Below are 20,245 nucleotides of genomic sequence, written 5' to 3'. Positions count from 1 at the left end.
CTCGCATCATTCTAGGTGCTACTTCTAAGGGGTATTACTTTATTTTGATTTGTCAGTTGGCATGACCGAGGGAGGGCCTTCCTGGGTCAGACTTTTTTTGTGGAGGTGGCAGTCTCACCTTCAGGTCGAAATAGTCGCAGGCAAATTCATGGGGGAAAGCAAAGGAATATCGGATTAGTGTAGAAGATAGTAATTAGTGTCTCGTAGATGTGGCCGTTTATGATCACAGATATTGCCCTGCAAGTTCAAAGGAGCCATCGGTACCCGAGACCGAAGGCCGCAAAGGTCGCATGGCAATCACCCCTACAGACCTTTCGATGCATTGGAACAGCCGAAATATGGAAGTTCCCGTTATACAAATACGAATTAGGGAAAGTTTCTCGACGTTAAACATTTGTTCAACGGATGTCTCGAACAGACAAACTCATCGATGAGAGGAAAATACATCAATTGTATTCTCATTCTTTAGTTACTTCAATGTCAGAATCCTGCGATCGGTATGCATTTTATTACAATGCGTACATAATAATCATTCGATGTCCCTTTAAACCATCACACGAATTTTGCTACGCTTTTAAATATTTTAATGTAACAAAGTTGAAAAAGTAGGTACATATTAGTTGAAATATTTGGCCATAATTGAAAATTAGACGTATAAGTTGCTGTAATCGATAAAGAGTATGGAAAATCGATTTTTATTTTTTTAATTATGACGCCCCAAGACAAAAAATGTTTAAATAAAGTGAGGTTAATGATATGACTTCTTCATTCGATTGTACCTTTTATTGGATGATGAGTAAATACTGCAGTATAACACCTTACGTAGTGCTTATGAACCGATCACCACATTTCAGAATCACATTGTTTTTAAACATAGGAACGATCTCATTTTAAAACAATCCACGACCGTGGGGCTTCTAATTGGGTGCGTTCCAGGGTTGTCAGTGGTTAGGAGGTCAAATACTCCTTTAATGAAGTGATCAGTATTGGTGACCGCGGAGTGTTATAAACGTAAGGTGTTATACTGTGGTTCTGTATACCTGCGATCAGCTGGTTCTACGCTACCACTGCTTTATCCCTCAACGACCGGGATCGACAGCGTAACCCAGTGGAATAGGTGTTCAAGCAGCAGGTGAATGCTTCTCCGAATGAGTGAATATCAACGACAACAATTGCATGTATACTTATTCTCTTGTCTAGAAGTTTTTGGCCATTTTTTGGATTAGTGCGCCATAGTTAAAGAAATAAAAATCGCTGGTCACGTAGTTTTTACGGATTAGATTTTGTAACATATAGCATTTACGGGTTAGTTTTGCATTTCTTAAGAAACAAACATTTTGACACGATTTCCAATGTTTGAATACGCATAACAATGGTGCAGAATCCGTAGAAACTACGGAAACATTGGTTTCTTTTTTTTACTGTGGTGTATCATCAAATTGAGAAATGTGAATAAAATTGAGAACAATAGTATTGGTGATATTTATCTGCTGAATTAATATGACTATTATTCCGGTGATGCTACAATATAACATTAGCGTCTTTCAATTTTTTTCTCTCGTGTTTTATTTTTTACAACTTGGGTAATTAACTTAAAAATCTGACAAAATTTCATAACTTGTGTCGCAATAGCTAACATGTCCCTGATTTTTTTCATAATTTTTCATCTAATAGTTTAAGAGAAATTGAACAATAACGTGGAGATCTTAAGCTTCTTGTACAAGACTCGAGTACGATGAGAGCAAACGCTACGCGTAGTTGAGTACCGTCACTGGTCGGTCGAGCGCTCGCTATCCGCGCGCTGTGGTTGGCCGATGTTTTTCGTTAATAATTCGTTAACAAAGCTTCAGAGAACATTTTTGAAAAGAAAAAGTTATTTAAAATCACCCAAAAAATCCCCCTTTAGCGATTTCCGCACTTTAGGACATCCTGTATAGAAAGTAGTGTTAACATGGATTTAATATTACCTACGTTTCGTAAAAGATCTCTGAAAGCAATTTCAGTTTTTTACTTTCATGCTGAATGGCATTTACAACCTTATTGAGTAGAGGGAAGTAATATCTAAAACAGTGTAGTGTGTATTAAATACATGCATTCACTAAAAATTATGTAATTAAATCCATTATTATTAGGTTTATTACTCCAAAAAAATTATGTATTACCATAGTTCTACGTATGCATCCACAGCATGAGTAAACATTTAAAACATTTTTAATGCCCTCTACTTACGTTTTCCACTATCTGTAAACAGTAACTTGAAAGAACAACAGAAGAAATTGGAGGAAGTGGAAGGAAGTAGAAAAATTTCGAAGCAACCAGGAGCAGGATCAGTTTTTAGGGTTGGGTCTCTACTTTCCCGAACTTCGTCAAGTGTACATCGATACGGTACTTCATTGTCCTGAATAAAAATTGCGTTTTAGTTTTGATTCATCGTTGTTGTTTTCCCATTTACGTAACAGGTATGTTGATCGTATGCTTCATATTTATTAAATAATTTTAATAAATTTATAACAAATAAAATTATAACAAAATTTTACTGCGAACAATGTAATTTACATATATATAAAAAGGCTGCCGATGGGACATGTGTCGGCTTCAATGAATATTTTTTACAATATATGAATCCAACAAAAACATTATTAGTGTAAAAACATGCACCAAGTACATTCGCAAAAATCGTGATTATTCCGATCTCAACAAAAATATTGTCAATGTATCCCCCTAAAAACACTATCAGTGTATCCCAGCAAAAGGATTGTCGGTGTAAAAATGTACACTCAGTACATTTGCAAAAATCATGGTTATTCCGGACTTACAAAGTATCGAAATGAAATAAAGTCAAGTACATAAGCCTTTTATAGTTATATGAATAGTCCAGTGTGCGCTCTGAAAAATTTGCAAGATAAGCATCACTTTAGGAGTCATACACAATGTGCGCTCTAAAAAATTTGCGAGACAAGTATCACTTTAGGAGTCATGCAGAAATTGAAAAAAAAAAAAAAAAATGAAACGTACTTGGCGGGCTCTTTTACGAAGGAAATGTTTTAATGGGAAAAACATTCCCATTAATTCGGTCAGAACTAGATCTAGGTCCCAGGTTTGGATTAAGGAAGGAAAAAGGACTAAGAGAGGTTAGAGGGAGTAGGAGAAATTAGAAAGGACATAACACAAGTTTCTATCAAAGCTTTTGATATACTAACTAGAGGTTAAGAACATTACATTCACACTACGAGTGTTGGGGGTGAATCAATTATACGTCAAATAAGCGATCCTATCACCTATAATAAATTTAAATACTGGTAACAACTGAGCGAGGATTTCAGAACTGCATTTTTAGCAGAGGTGGCACAAGCTTATTCGAAACTCTCTGCATCCCCTAGATCTAGTTCTGACAGAATTAATGGGAATGTTCTTCCCATTAAAACATTTCCTTCGTAAAAGGGCCCGCCAAGTACGTTTTATTTTTTTTTTTCAATTTCTGCATGACTCCTAAAATGATACTTGTCTCGTAAATTTTTTTAAGCGCACATTATGTATGACTCCTAAAGTGATACTTATGTGGCAAACTTTTTAGAACGCACATTGTGTATGACTCCTAAAATGATGCTTATCTCGCAAATTTTTCAGAGCGCACACTGGACTATTCACATAACTATAAAAGGCTTATGTACTTGACTTTATTTCATTTCGATACTTTGTAAGTCCGGAATAACCATGATTTTTGCAAATGTACTGAGTGTACATTTTTACACCGACAATGTTTTTGCTGGGATACACTGACAGTGTTTTTGTCGGGATTTAATTATTTTTTGCAAAGTTTACCCCTTATTTCTAGTCAATACAAATGTGCTAATATACATGTATAAATTTGTCGCTACTATTTATTTACATAAATATTCAATACGATCATACTTTAATTTAATAATTTCTGATACGTTCCCTCATGATGAATCTCATAGTTTATTATGTTATTACAATATGCAACTCTTTTATTTCGAACAGTTCTCTAAGAAAAATATGTAAGCGTTTTTGGCACCTTTGTGCCATTTTTCTTCATTCACAATGGCATCGTCAACATGTAACCAAGTAGAAATCCCGACTCTTAACACATACGTATAATGACACTTACCTATACTATTTCCGCAACGAAACACTGGCTGTTGTGATTGTAGCTGCAAAAAGTAATAATTACTTTCTATAATTAATAAATTCATTAATAAGATACTTTTTGTGTTTTTCTTTTTGTTCCTTTTATAATACTATATTTTTTTGTAAAATATGTGTATTTATGATTTTCCTTTCCTGTCCTTTCTACTTATTATGACTATTGTAATCCTGATAGTTGAGACTGTTATTCTAATTCGGTCTGTGTGTACGATATTTCTATTTCATTGAAAGAATTTTAATAATTAGTAATTGTATATAACTTACATACTTTTAAGGACAAAGAGCTTCTAACTTAATTATTAATTGGTGCTTGATTTACAAAAATTTCTACTTCAACTATCTATAAATATAAAAACTGATAAGGCATAAGTAATGCTTATGTCTAAATAACTGAAACCATAAAATAAATTTAATTAATAAATTAAACTCAAAACATATAAACTTCTTTATTACTTTCATTTAAAGTACACAGTTATAGAGATAATAAAACTCAGATACATAACCTCTATCTCAACAAACTGTCAAACGAAAATCATATTATCATCAAATTTACCCGATTTAAAATAATAATCACAGCAATTTCAAAAAAACCGGCAATCAGTACACGATTACTAAAAATAACACTGCTAGTTTATAAACATTTTTATTTATCCAATAAAAATACATTTATTAACAAGAAGTTTCACGATATTATTCGTATTATTCATTCATACTTGGCGCGAATCTCTGCTAAAACTCCTGATATGTTACCAATCACTTCAATCGAACAATGTCGACACACTTTTAAATTGATTTAGGACTAGGAAAATCGCATTTAACATCTTTTTCGTTCGCGCGAATTTACATAAGTCTATCTTTCTCGCTCTAACACAGCTAGTGATATAGCTGTTTCGATTCTTACAGACATATTCCTAGAATATTACCACCCATTTTCCGGCACACGAGCCGCTTAATATGCTATTTTTTCGATAATGCATACACTAATTTCATTAATATTTGCATCAATACGTAGGTGAAGGTTTATAGAGTTATAAGAAATCAACACCCATGAAGAAAACATCTTCTAAGATACTTGTAAAAAGCTCAAAAGTTCCAACATCTCTCAGACCCTCGTCCATAGATAGACTCTCGCCAGTTAACCCCACCACTCGTGGTGCGTATGTATGTACTTGGCGTGAGTCTCTACCAAACTCCTGATAGAACTTAGAATGTTAGCGGGTTGGTGTTATATAAGTTTAGTTTAGATATTAAAATTAGGACTAATATTAAGTTTTATGTTAAGCATTATGTAATATTTAGTTTTATTTGCATACATAAGGATAATATGATAGACTATATTATTAATTATATAATTGATATAGCTATATCTGTGTACTGTAAATTTATAAATAATTTAATTAATGGTAAGTGTAGTACAGATAAATGTACAAGTACTTTAATTTTACAAGCAGTAAAATTAGGTAAACAAAAAATGCAAAGAAATAATAAAAAGTAATTTGTAAATAAATTTTAATTTTTACTTGTTTATTTATAAATAACGATAGAACAAGTTGGGCTGTATTACAAATTTTAAAAAACCCGTCATTAGTCATATAGTAATACCCATATCTCACCAGAGATATGGGTAGAGACGCTACCCTGATGTAGCTGAACATTTTATTTGGGAACTCTCGAAACTGCTGCCCCTATCGACCAAAAGTGGAAATACTGAGGTCTTGTTTCCGTTCTAGATACCTCTTAAACGCTGATTATAGCCTATTATGGAACTGTCAATTCTGTAACCTAAACAAGTGTAAATGAATCAATTTCTTTTTCATAATTGTTTGTATCGTCAGCGTCCAAAAGTTTTAGTTGTAAAATGTCTGTAAACTATTTATTTGGCTTAATTTGAAGTTATTGCTCTATGTCATTCAAAGAATATGAATATGATAATAAGTCAAACAGTGCACAAGGGTTAATTTGCGTGGTTAATAATCGTTTGGATGTAGCAATATGATACAATAATAAATATTAATAATGTGTTTAATAACCCAATAGCATACAAATGAGATGATGAATCACCATATTATTTAATTGTGAAGAGCAAAATAGATTATCCAACCTGTTAGTTTGTCAGTTAGTTTCTTACATCAAGAAACCTGTGAATTTGTTGTCTCTTCCATACTTGAACTTATTTATAACAAATTTGTTAAAACAAGTATCGTCCCTGAGATATTAAAGTTAACTCTTGTTATTTCCTCATTTAAGAGTGAAGATAACCTTTTGGTTTCTAGATGCATATAGACATGCGAACAAAACCTTATGTCAAGGATATTAGAAAACATAGTTTCTCATAGATTATCATTTTTATTAAAGAAATGTATTAACTGAAGAACAACACAGTTCTGTGGCAGATTGTTCTATTATAACCAATTTAATAAATTACAGTCGTTCTATTATACATACCACTGAAGCTTTTATTTCTCATTCTATCTAATATTATAGATCTATCTATTTAAAATTATGTTCTATCTAAACTGTCTGCTATCAACTTTAATGGTCTTCTCTTTGATTGGATCCCAAGATTTACAACAGGTAGATCCCAAATAGTAAAATTCAATAATAAACACTTTAGAAGAATTTTAGCTAGCCCGAATGTCCCTTAAGGATCACATTGTTATACCTGATCTTTTTCAACCATACCTATAGGTTTATTACTAACATCAAGTTTCTCCTTTTTTGCGGATGACTTAAAAATCTTTTGCGCTATTGTAAATGGACATGACACCATTTTGCTAGATTATCTCTTGAACTTGAAAAAATGCAATATATCCAAATATTTTACAATCCACTATTGCCAGTATTCCTTCTTTGGATTTTATCGTTTCTCCATACTTTTTGCCACGAGAAGTCCACGTTTCGCTTCTGATAGCTGATCCTATAGATACGTCTATTTGGGGTGAACAAATGATTCAAATAGAAAGACAAGTAGGACTTTCCTTTCTACAAATCAAGTTTTATGTGCTTTGTCATAGATAATCGGAATCATGTCGTATTTAGTATTATTTTAGTCAGGAGAACATAAGGGATCGATTGATATTACCCGCGTAAAAATCCGTTATCAAATAAGAAACTTGACTTTCTACTTCTTAACCCCTATTCCTATCTGTCTTTTATGGTACTATCGTTCTTGGGAGTCAATTTCGGGTCGTAGGTGCCAAGGTTCCCATTATTTGATTACTTCGCGACACACAACAAAGAAAGTAGTAGAAATAGCGGCGGGTATCGATTACAATGCCCAAAACGAACTTCGGTCTAATAATTTTGATAATGTTAATGTAATAAAACTTAAAGAGTACTTGAGAAGTTATTTAAGGAAACATTTATATCAAATAAGAAATGAAACGTTAGAACATTTACCAGCCGCAGAATTTATCTAGAAAAAAATCATGTTTTTATTTAACTAAACAAACATAATTAGCGCGAAAGAACACCCAACTAAAAACCGTGATCACAATAACTATATCACTGCTACATGAATCAGATTCATCTGCCTAGAAAGGATTTCAGAATTCTGCGATTGGCAAAGAATGCTTCGTTGCTCCCCTGTGTGTCATGACAGTGTAACAGGACAGAAAGAAGAAACTAGAGGATCGGCATTAGCCTTGAGGAGAAAAGCCATCCACAGGAGAGCTGTTTGAGCTGCTTGTCCAGAACTATGGAGTCGGCAGTCAAAACTCTCAGCTCTGCCCTCGAATCTTCTATTTATAATAGATTGTGAACATAATGAGTATATGTATGTGTAGATGTAACTCACTAATATTAAAAGGCTAAATCATTATAAATTAAATTGCAGCTCTTAATTATGTATGTGTAAAGAAAATTATTCACTTATTTTCAGGACATTTCTGATTTTTATATTTACTACCATAGAGTCACTGCCGACATACATTTTCAGGCTACAACTCTGATTCAAGTGATCAGAAATTCCTTCCAAATTCTGATATATTGAATCTAAGATTGTTTTCATGACCCTATTTTCTCAAATTCAAGGGAATAATCTAGCAGAATGGTATCATATCTATTTACAATAGTATAAAAGATCTTTAAGTCATCCGCATAAAGGAGAAATTTGCTATTAGTAACAACCCTACAAGTATCATTGAAAAATATTGAATAGTAACGGCTTAACATGTCATGCTTGAGAAACATTTGAATTAACTAAAATTCTTCTAAAGTACTTATTATTAAATTTTATTATTTGGGATCAACCTGTTGTAAATCTTGAGATCCAATCAAAGAGAAAACCATTAAAGTTGATAGCAGATAGTTTAGATAGATAGATCTATAACATTAGATAGAATGAGAAATAAAAGCTTCAATGGTATATATAATGGATCAACTGTAATTTATTAAACTGGTTATAATAGAACAATTTGCCATAGAACTGTATTGTTCTTCAGTTAATACATATTTTTAATAAAAATGATAATCTATAAGAAACTATGTTTTCTAATATCTTTGATATAAGGTTCGCTTGTCTACCTGCAACTAGAAACCAAAAGTCTGTCTCCACCATTAAGTACAGGAGTAACAAGAGTCAACTTGTATGTCTAAGGGAAGATACCTGACATAGAAGATTTGTTATAAATAAGTCAAAGTATACGAGAGACAATAAATTTACAACTTTCTTGATGTAATAGGTTGGATAACTTATCTTTCGCAATTAAAGAACATGCATTCATCATCTCATTTCTATGCTAGTGGATCATTAAAGTATTATTTCATCATATTACATGTACAAACGATTATTATTCATGTACATTAATTCTTGTGCATTGTTCAACCAACTATTATTATATTCATATTTTTTGAATGACATAAAGCGAAAATTTAAATTAAACCAAATAAATAGTTTACAAACATTTTACAACTAAAAACTTTGTGCGTCGTCAATGTAAAAAATTATTACTAAGGAATCGATTTTCTCACTTATTTAGGTTACAAAATTGACAGTTCCATAATAGACTATAATCAGTGTTCAAGCGGTATCTAGAATGGGGACAAAATGTCTGTATTTCTTCTTCTGGCCGGCAGGGGCGTTGGATTCAAGGGTTTCCAGTTAAATTGGATATTCTGTATACACATGTGTGCAGCTGCCGAGTATAGAAAATGATATCACTCTCTGAAACATCAGAAATTTGGTTATGTAAAACGTGTAAATGTTGTAATATACAAATTTATTCTTATATAAATAAAATAATTACCTTATCGATTTAAAAATTATTCTTACAGCTATATTGCAGAAAAACTAAAAATACAATTTGTAGTAAACTTTAAAATACATACATACATGTACATATGTGAACGTAGAAAACAATTTTCAATTAGATCATTCGGTGTTTTACATATATTATTTATTATAAACTATATTTCTCAAAAATCATTATACAATTATACCAATCAAATTTTAATTAACAGAACTTCCATTAATTTCTCTGTGAAATTAGGAAAAATTTATATATAGTAAATATGAGTATATGTATACACATGTATATATGTACATAAGGATTTGTATGAGATCGTTGTCAACTAGTTTGTATTAAAAAAATATTAAACATAGAAATGTTTAAACATACATACTATGAAATGCATAATGTAATAAAAATATAAGAGTAGTTATATTAAATATATTTATATATTTTTACTAGACAAATATCAGTTTGTTCATTTTATTAATAGAATATGTTTTCGAGTATAATTGTCTCACGTTGGCTGTACTGTGATTTACGCCTTAACATTTAGCTTACGGTACCTAATGCCATCTATAATAACAATAATAAAGCCTAACCTTAATAATTAAATAATATATACGTCAAAACATAACGTTATTCAAATTGAATATAGTTAGTATATTTTGTCACGAAAAATGCATATATTCAATTCAGTAAGTGAACATTTTTCAATGAGAAATCAATAATATTCTGTGAACAATTTTCCGCGAAAGATTTTTCCCGCCCTTTTCGTCAGTAGACATTTTATTGGGGGGGTAAAAAGAAACGCTTCAAAACATAAAAGGTGGATGCTGATTGGCTTACTTTTTGCGGCTTATCTGAAATAAACCAATGGTAATACAGATTTTCCCCATGCACTTTCATATGCCGCACAAGTGGCGTGGGGTCGCGATATTCGAAGCTGAGAATCCTTTTAGCTGTAGAGGACTGTCCAGGTAAGAAAAATCCAAATATTTTTCTTTCTAAGCGTTGACAGATTTCTGCAACTAACAATTACTTACTAGACCATTACTGCCGTACAATACTTGTAATACGAGTAAATATTTGGTGAAGTGCTACTGTGCTGCGTATTGTGCATATACCTTTTATTTCTACACAACCGTCATAGCAAATGGCTGCCCGAAGATGTGTTTAGTAAGAATGTCTCGTGTATCTTGTCACAGTTATGTGCTGATTATGTGAAGAAATATCACGTGACAGTTTTTATTGCTGTGAAAATACCTGTAATCTAGATTTGGAGCATAAAATGTCGATATGGCTTGTATTACGAGTGTTTCGTCATAAGTCAGCCGTCAAGGCTATAGTCTGCGTACAATAAGTCTGGCTACTTGCGCCATGCATTGGCATATATGGGATCTTGCACTATAGCGCCCGTTATGGTTTTATAATGAATATTTTGCCAATTGATGCACAGATTATGCCAGTAAGGGTTATGCAGTTGGAAAACTCATGATAAATAAAAGGGACTTTTAGTCATCAGATTGTTACCTATGGCGTAATACACGATATATAGCAATGGTTTTGATTTCCCGCTCACATACCGTTCTTAAGCATTCGGAATTACTAGATGTACATAACCAACATTGCTCATTGTTTATATTCTATTTTCGTTTCATTTCTTCCAACAAGACAAGACAATTAATTTGCGTTGTTTACAACGATCGAGGTGGTAGATGTTTTATAGGGGGAAACATCAGCATTATGCACAATATGTTTATACGTAAGCGTCTGTTTCTACTGTGTGCGCCATGTTGTCGATAGAATATACATACATTCTATACATGGCGCTAAAAGGACATCATTGTTTTTCATTAATCTTTATTCTATTTATACGTTACGATGCAACCTTACTTTTTCCTAAATTTTTATATATAGTCTCTTATTTACATAGATTTTTATTATACGTACATGTTCATTATACTGGAAATGTATAAAAGTAATTATATATGTGTATGTACATAAAATATAAAGTGGTGGGAATATAATCAATGTACGGTAGACATGTTTGCAAGACGCAAACGTCACCATGTTTGTCGTGTGTACGTAATATGAGATTATATGGAGTTCGGTAGTATACACAATGTTATTTCTTCCATCGTTACACATATATTTGTACATATTATCATGATCACAGTTTTTTATTCGAAAATATACATTCATTTACCTTTCTATTTGTTATGTGAAAACTACATGGTTGATATTTTCATCATTTCATCATGTCACAATATAGTAATTATACAAAATTAGTAATGTGTGACATTTAAAAAAAAGAGCTAAAGTTTTCGTACTAATCATTTATGTACATACATGTTTCGTTGATAGCTTAATAGCTTTTATTACTGATTAAACACGTGAATATAAAGTTTATAATAAACTTACGGAATTATGTTATCGTATATATTTACATACGTTAAATTTATGCAATATATAAGTGAATTATATCAGAATTGGACGTTAAATCAGTTTTCGAAGTTAATATATTCTAGCTAACCTAAAATTTGTATTGGTATTTATCAAATTATATTCACGAATAGCATTTTTAGGTAGAAAAAACTATTTGATATACATCGTTAGTTAATTGCATCAAAAAACAACTACTGTCTTTAGTACTGAATCCACATAAAAGCTTATAGATAAAATTCTATTAATCATGAACAATGTTTATACGCATTTGTACAAAATTAGGAATAATACAATTAAAAATATCATGCTCCATTTTATCAAAAAGACATCAGCAATCTAATCAATTGCACATAGTTGGAAGTGTGCTAGACTATCATGAATGCTGAGATTGCTGATGTATTTGTAGTGTGTGCATACATATATATGTACATCATATAGTAAAATAACATTATGTATATTTTTAAATCGACTGTGCTTGGATCCATGTACATTGCTTATAAAATTAGCAAATTGTTTCGTACTCTCAGTTATATGAGTCTTCACGGAAACTAAATACCTGTTTCCGTGCTGTATATAATAAAATTAATATTATCATCGCGAAAATTGATAATTAAAATGAAATCAGTTAAATGATAACGAATATTTCGATATTCTAATATACCAAGACATTTTTTATAGGATATAGAAATACGGGATGCATAACTGAACTTATTACGTTAATTGCATTTAATTTTAATCTTAAATTAAGCAGCTATACTATTAGATCAGAAAATTACGTTCAGAAAATTTCCCTGATAAATACAACAGAATGTTATGAAATATGTAATTATATATAATTTATGTATATATTTTTTTATTAATGGATACGAAAAAATACTACTAACATTCATATTAAATGCAGTAGTTCACGTTAAAAATCGTATATTACCTTTGTTTATGCATTAATTTCTATAAAATATATTAAATATAAATAAGCTACTTGCATAATAAATATAAATTTATTTGTTTTTATAATTATGAATTATACATTATTAATACATATCATTCTGAGTGGCATATTATAAGATGCAAAAGGATTTTCGTCGTAACAAAAATCGTCTATCATTTCATGATCATTATTTAAAATTTTAATTACGAATTAAACAAATATATGAACTATAACTATTTTTATATTCACTAGAATTTTTATTCTATTGTATAAGCACTTCATTTCATAATACTTCATTGTTTACGATATAGTAATGTTGAATTCTTAATAGTTTGCAATTTGCCTCATACATTGTTTTTCCTGTTTCAATTTGCAAATTCGATAATTACAGAAACATAAAGTAAATATATATTAGCGAAAATGCTTACTAGGTACACCATCCAAATGTCTATCCACATTTAATTTTAAAATATGTCTACAGGAAGCTGGCTCGATGAGCATGCTTATTCTCTACCTATATGTTGGAATAGGTGACTAAGTATTATCATTCAAGCGGCATATCCCCGCTCTTTTAGCTACACCTTCCCGTAGCTCATAGCCTTCCAATGATTTTGAGAGTTCGTACGTTGATATGCATTTGCACTTTCGTGACAATGAATTGGGTTAAGAAACGCTGTAAAGTATCTGGAAGTATTGATAGCGGGAGGATAGGAGAATATTTAACCGAGTGGTGCCCCGTTGTCCGTCGCTTACTGTCAGATCGAAGTATAGTAGATACATGGTAACCTTCAGTTTTCTCATGTTAGTAATAGTTTTTTCCTACTCTTTTTTGGAACATCTAGTTATTTACTGTATAATTCACCTACTTGTTTATTGTCATTCTTACTATAGTTTTTCTTCGAAATATAACTCTGTAAGTTGCTCAGCACATGCGATCTAAATATAAATATAAATATTTATGTATTATGGTTGGAAGTCTCTATTTAAACATATTTTTGCGTAGTATTTACATACGTGGAGATAAAAAATTATGGTATAAAATGCGACATTACTCGAGTTAATACATGTGTGTTTGTTAAGGGGTTAATTATATTACATAATTCTTAAATGTATGTATATATGAAGCATTGACAGTAACAACGGATTAACTCCACTATTCGGAAAAATTGACAATGAAAAATATAGGGTTTCTTTGTAATGAAATAATGCTATTAAGTCAAATTTGAAGAAAATGTGGCTTAGTTACGGGGGGGGGGGGGGGGGGGGGGGGTGCTGACATTTTTCACAATTATTGTTGGAACTTACTTCTTAGAAAGATTATAACATTTTCTCGCAACAACTGTTGTCGTGTATTGTTATTCTTTTGCTTTATGGACGTCTTTTGTTTGGATTGCAACAGAAAGTTTTAGTATGCATATAGCAAAGTAGAATTTATATATTTCAGTTTATTTTCTGATTTTCGAAGAAATAAAGAAGGGAACTTCCCTTATAATAATGTCAGTGACACTTCAAGGTATATTGTGTTTTGAAACATGATATAATAAAATAGTACAATGAACGTTGCTGGTAATGTAAGAAACTAATATTTTAGTATGATAATATTGTAGGAATAGTAATATCTATTACATAATATAGTAATATTTATTATAAAGCACAGTTCACAGTTTAGGGATTAAAATTTACACGTGTATCTGATTATTATAAACCTAAATAAAATGAAACCGTGTTCTTATATTTGATGCTTATAGGTTACTTAAACTTTTTTATTAACACTTTGACGCAGCAACATAGTTTATTTTTTCAAAATAATACGACACTATTACTCAAATTTATGTTTGATCGATTTTGCCTGAATTTAGGAAAATTAAAATATTTAAACGTATTCTGCATGAAATTCGCGGAAGTTGTTTGCCTGTTTATTTTTTTTTTTTTCACTTACAGTTATCTTGAAACTCTCCAGATTAAAAAATAAAATGGGTATCTCATATTTTTACTTTTCCTCTATACAGGGTGAGGTAGATAAAGCCTGACAAGCTGTTTTCTCCGAAATTATTGCAGATATCGACATGGTTTTTTTTAAATAAATAAATATAATGAGACATATTTAGAGTTGAATATATTTTTCAGGGACGACGTTTAAGGGAGTAGGAGGAGGCACTACTTCCTTTTGTCAAATCAAACTACATATTTTGGATCATGCAGATTGTATGTTTGGAATATTTTTGTCGAAAAACTGAGTACTTTGTGAGACGTTTCAAATTTTTGATAAGGCATCTATTCAACATGTTTTCAAGTATTAGACAATTGGTTTCCTAAACATAGTGCACGCATATTATTACATTCAGAATCCTGAAGATATTAACAAATGTTATTAGGTAAAGTTGATTTATCTTAGAGAGCACATTCAAACTTAATTAAGCCAGAAATGTACAGTAGAATACAGTTATTCTTTCGTCACTGATTTACGAAATGTTTACAAAATGGAGGGCAGCATTTTGAATATTTTAAAATATTAGTAATAAATGTGACTGGAAATGTATAACTGCTTTTTCTTTACTTATGATCTGCAGTATTCTTGTATGTACACCCTAAAATAAGTCAACTTTGTTTAACAATATTTTTTAATATCGCCAGTATTCAACCTGTAATATGTTTAGGAAACCAATCGTCTAATACGAGAAAACATATTGAGTAGTTACTACACCAAACATTTGAAATATATCACAAAATATTAATTTTTTCAACATAGCATTCTTATAGTTTTATATGGAGAATGTTCAAAACATACAATCTACATGATCAAAAATATGCAATTACATTAAAAAAAAGTAAGTAGTGTCCCCTCTACTCCTTTGAATGTTGTCTCTGAACAATGTATTCTACTCCAAATAGTTAGCCCTTATGTTCCATTTAATTTAAAAAAGAATCATACCGCTACCTGCAATAGTTTCGGAGAAAACAACTTGTCATGTTTTATATGACTCACCTTGAATGCAGTATGTCTAGTTTAAATGTCTACACGTGCATATTTCTCTAAGTATTAAAGCTATAAACAAATGTTTTAACCACAAGTTGTATAGCATTAAGGAGCAAATATGGTGATGACAATGATTTGACCTTGAGATGAACTTGGGGAACGCTGTAAAGGTAACATTTGAATTTTTAAATGGAACCCTATATTTTTCACTGTATATTCTTATAGCTAACATCGAAACGTTTTCAAAACTACCTGCACATGTATTTTGTGTAAACCATTGTTAAGTTATTAATTTCTAAAGTTGACGTGTTGCCAGCACTAGCGTTACCCGATGTACACTACAGGCAGGCTATTCGTGAGACTTTATACATCGTGGTGGCCCTAAAAAAAGCCCATTGAGAGAAAAAAGTTACGAGGAGTATGTGCATGTATCAAAATAACAAATGCAAGGTGGTTAGTCCGACCGAGTAACGTTCCCGTGGTGTACATCGGATAACGCCAAAGTCAGCGGCATGCCAACTTTAAGTTTAGCAATGGTTTACGCAAAATACATGTGCAGGTAGTGTTTTGAAAACGTTTTGATGTCAGCTATAAGAATATGCAGTGAAACATATAAGGTTCCATTTAAAAATTCAAATGTAACCTTTACAGGGCTCCCAAAGTTCATCTCAAGGTCAAATCATTGTCACCACCATATTTGCCCCTTAATGCCATACAACTTTCGTTTGAAACATTTTTTTGTACTTTTAATACTTAGAGAATTGATCGCGTGTAAACATTTAAACCGGACATACTGTACACTAATTTTTTAGCATATTCTAATCTTCTAACTTTTTGACACTCACGTAAAGTTTTGTTCTTGTTACTTAATCACGATTGTTTAAATTTATTTTTTGTATAACTTTTTGCATACGTAACAAGATACATGTTTGAAGTTATTATTTTGAAAATAATATTAGGAAAGAAAAAAATTGAGCTTTGACTAGCATACTCCATTTTTCGGGTAATTGTGATTAAGTTCTGTTATCACAATTTCTAAGTGGAAAAAACAAAATTTTACAATAGTTTGATTATATTATCATAATGAAGATAGTGTACAAAATTAAGTAACTCTTTTTGCTTTTATTGTTTCCTAAAAAACTAAGAAATTAGTCTCGAGAGCTGTATCTTTTTTATATTTTGGAAAGCTCGCGAGCCTGCCGGCAAGTACTGAATTTCACTTGCTTTACTGTCGAAATCAATTGGCCTTGAACGCGCTCCTGATCACTCGTTGGGCGCTCGTGCTTATTCAAAAATATACTTTGAGCATCCCCGATTTCGAGGGTAGAACTATTTATTAGATATACAGTAAAATTAGAAGCAATGTAATATTTAAAATTTTTTATTTTGTTAAAGAAATTATAACACACAGAATATTCGCTCATGTACATTATTTAAAAGTTTTAGTTGGCATAAACCGTACTAGAACATTTAATTAAAAATAGACAACGGTGCAAAATAATATAGTTTAAATCAAAGTTGTTTTCTGAATTTCTGAATGACCGATATTCCGTCGCCTTTCACCATTCATCTGCGAATCTCGACAAGAGGTTAAAAACTGTTCTTCAGCTACACTGATATGACTGTTGAGTGCATATTTTTATCCTGGAAATAATACTTCTGTTAACTTGCGTTTTGGAATAATCCCATAATTGTAAGTTAAAAGGAACAAAATTGGTCTACGTATAGTGATCCATTTGTTTGTGTAATTATTAGGATATTTTCGACCCGTAGCAAATCTTCACTCATTAGTAACATCTGGGAAATAATTCTCAGTAATAGGTGTATGTTCTGTTACTGTCAGAAATCCCCCTTTTGAAAAATCGGAATTATTATTAAGAAGTGTAGATGGAAAAAAGTCTATCACATATACAGTTATTTCTTTTGCTTAAAGAAACAAAATAATAACAGTACTTCATGAATTCTGTCCTAAACGAAATATCTTTTATTTCATATAAAACACTTTCTAACAACTGGAGCTATTGTGTACGTACTTTATTCAAAGATTAACTATGGCAACTTTCCAAATATAAAGGATTGTAATTATTATTAAGCTCGTTTACATTGCGACATGGTATTCTATCATTCTTTTGTATGAGATTATACGATACACAATGACTATCGTAGCAATCAATTATTATGCAATATCTCTGCATGTTAAGTGTAGGTAGTCATTGATTACATTTGCATAATAAAATAAAATTTTTTTTTTGTTTTACAATATGTACTAGGTGATTCTTGTCGAGTTTTTTACTATAAACATGTACAGTAGTGCCTCCTTAGATTGACGCGGAAACGGATTTGTTAAATGGTTAGATTTAGGGAAATAATCCCTACCAGTTTTTGAAATCAACCCAAGCAACCGAAAGATCATGCAGATCTTGCACTCGACCCTCCGATCCCCTTGTGTTGGAACCATAATGCGCTAGGCAATGAACCAGTTATGACAAATGAAACTTTTATAATTTCTATTTTATGTCTATTTTATGTCATTTCTATTATATGAGATCATTTCATTATGTTGGTATTGTTGATAAAAATAAGTTCAAACACGACCTCAGTCGGGTGATATTGAACGAATAATGTAATTCACCACTACGTTTTCAAGTCATATGTACAAAACTTAAAAGAATTGAAAAAAAATGGAAATTACGTGAGAAAGAAGTATGTAATATCTTAAAAATAATTATATATAATATGAGTGATGTTTCATCACTTTTACAATTAAGGGTTTTATCTGGGGAATTTGTTCGTAGATACATTCAATTGTAAGAGAATCCATTCTCATTTTTACATTCCTTCCACAATTTGCGACTATCGTATGAAAATATCGTAATAGTGAATTCTTTACTAACACAAAGTAATCTAATTCAAGTTATGTTTAAACTCTTTTATTACGAAAGTCTAATTAATTTAATAAAAATCTTCACATTGACGTAAAATAGAAATTATAATAATTTCATGTTACAATTTCTTGTTATAAAAACGAGTAATTACGTAAGAACTAAAAACGCTAAGAAGTTTTGTTTAGCTTCAAAAGATAGAGAATCTTTTGAATGTATTGATAAATATAGTTATTAATCTTTTCGGTTCTGAATAGTTACAAATAGCTGTCGCAGTTTAGGGAGTGTCGATGTACGTGGTTTCTACGCGTTATTCAAGTATTTTTTCGAAAAGTTCTTATCTACTATGAGTATTTTATGCAGTATCATATTAAAGAGACATTTCTGAAGAAAAAAACTACTAGAACGGTTTTCGATTCCATGCAGACATTGCTCGCTTGTCTGTGTCTCGTCAGTAGCCATGCATGATTAAAACCGATAAAATCGTTTAATAGGGTACCCACTTTATGTATGTAATTTTTGTTTTCTCTTTCTACTTTCTGTTTGATTTTTCTTGAAACTTTCCAATGTTTTATTTTTACATAAGTTATGTTCTTGGATACTAATCATCGGATTATAGAGAAATTTCTAATCAATTTTGATTAGTAAAGACTCTAACAAAAATTGTTGTTTAATTAAACATATTTTTTCAAGTTCATTGTTAAACTGTAGAAAAAATCAGATATATAAAATGAACTTGTAGAATCTCTAATAAACTTAAAAATGTTTGTGTCATGCTTGACGTTTGTATGCAGTATCTTTATTCTTGTTCATAAATGTCCAGCAATAGTTTCCAAACGTTGAGGTCATCTTTTCCTCTGATATTACTTTCCCGTTGTAGAAATATTTTCGTAGAAGCATTCTTTAATGCTCATCACTTATATCGTCAAGATTTGAAGAAAAGAAGGCCAAACGAAAATGTAAAAGTTGTATATTTTTAAGGACATATTACAACACAGCTCTTTACACCTTTCGAATACTTCATTCACAGTAATAGTATAACTTTTTAAACTCTATCTTCGAAGAAAACATCGTGTCGTTTTCTCAATCTCTTAAAAAAGCATTTATTTTAAAGTCAAATAGAATAATTGTATCATATTTTATAAATGTATTCATATATATGTATGTTCAAACAAATTAAAGATACAGATAATAGGGAATATATCTATTCGCAAGAGTTTTCAATGCAGAGTCGAATCCAAAAGCTTTTTTCGGTTTTAGGATTCAAAATGTGTAAAGTATGCGTATAGGTATACCTTTGAAAATTCTTTTACACGATTTGAAATTTAAATCGCATAAATAGTTAATTCACAACTTAAAATAATTAAATCCACATTAATTATTTATGCATTATGTGTATATCTAAACAATTTTTCAAAATATGACATAATATTTAAATATAACATAATATGTTTTATGAATTATGTATGAACATCAAAAAATTCATTATATCGTTGATTTTGACTAAATTTCTAATTTGAAGTCAAATAAACATTCCTATCGAATAAAGACGTAAATTCTGTGTTCGAATACGCAAAGCCCAAGTACTTACTTATCCATATTTTTGATAAAATTT

Source organism: Calliopsis andreniformis, chromosome 1, assembly GCF_051401765.1.
Source record: "Calliopsis andreniformis isolate RMS-2024a chromosome 1, iyCalAndr_principal, whole genome shotgun sequence".
NCBI lineage: Eukaryota > Metazoa > Arthropoda > Insecta > Hymenoptera > Andrenidae > Calliopsis > Calliopsis andreniformis.
The sequence above is the reverse complement of the archived record's forward strand: the minus strand, read 5'-3'. Positions refer to the sequence as shown.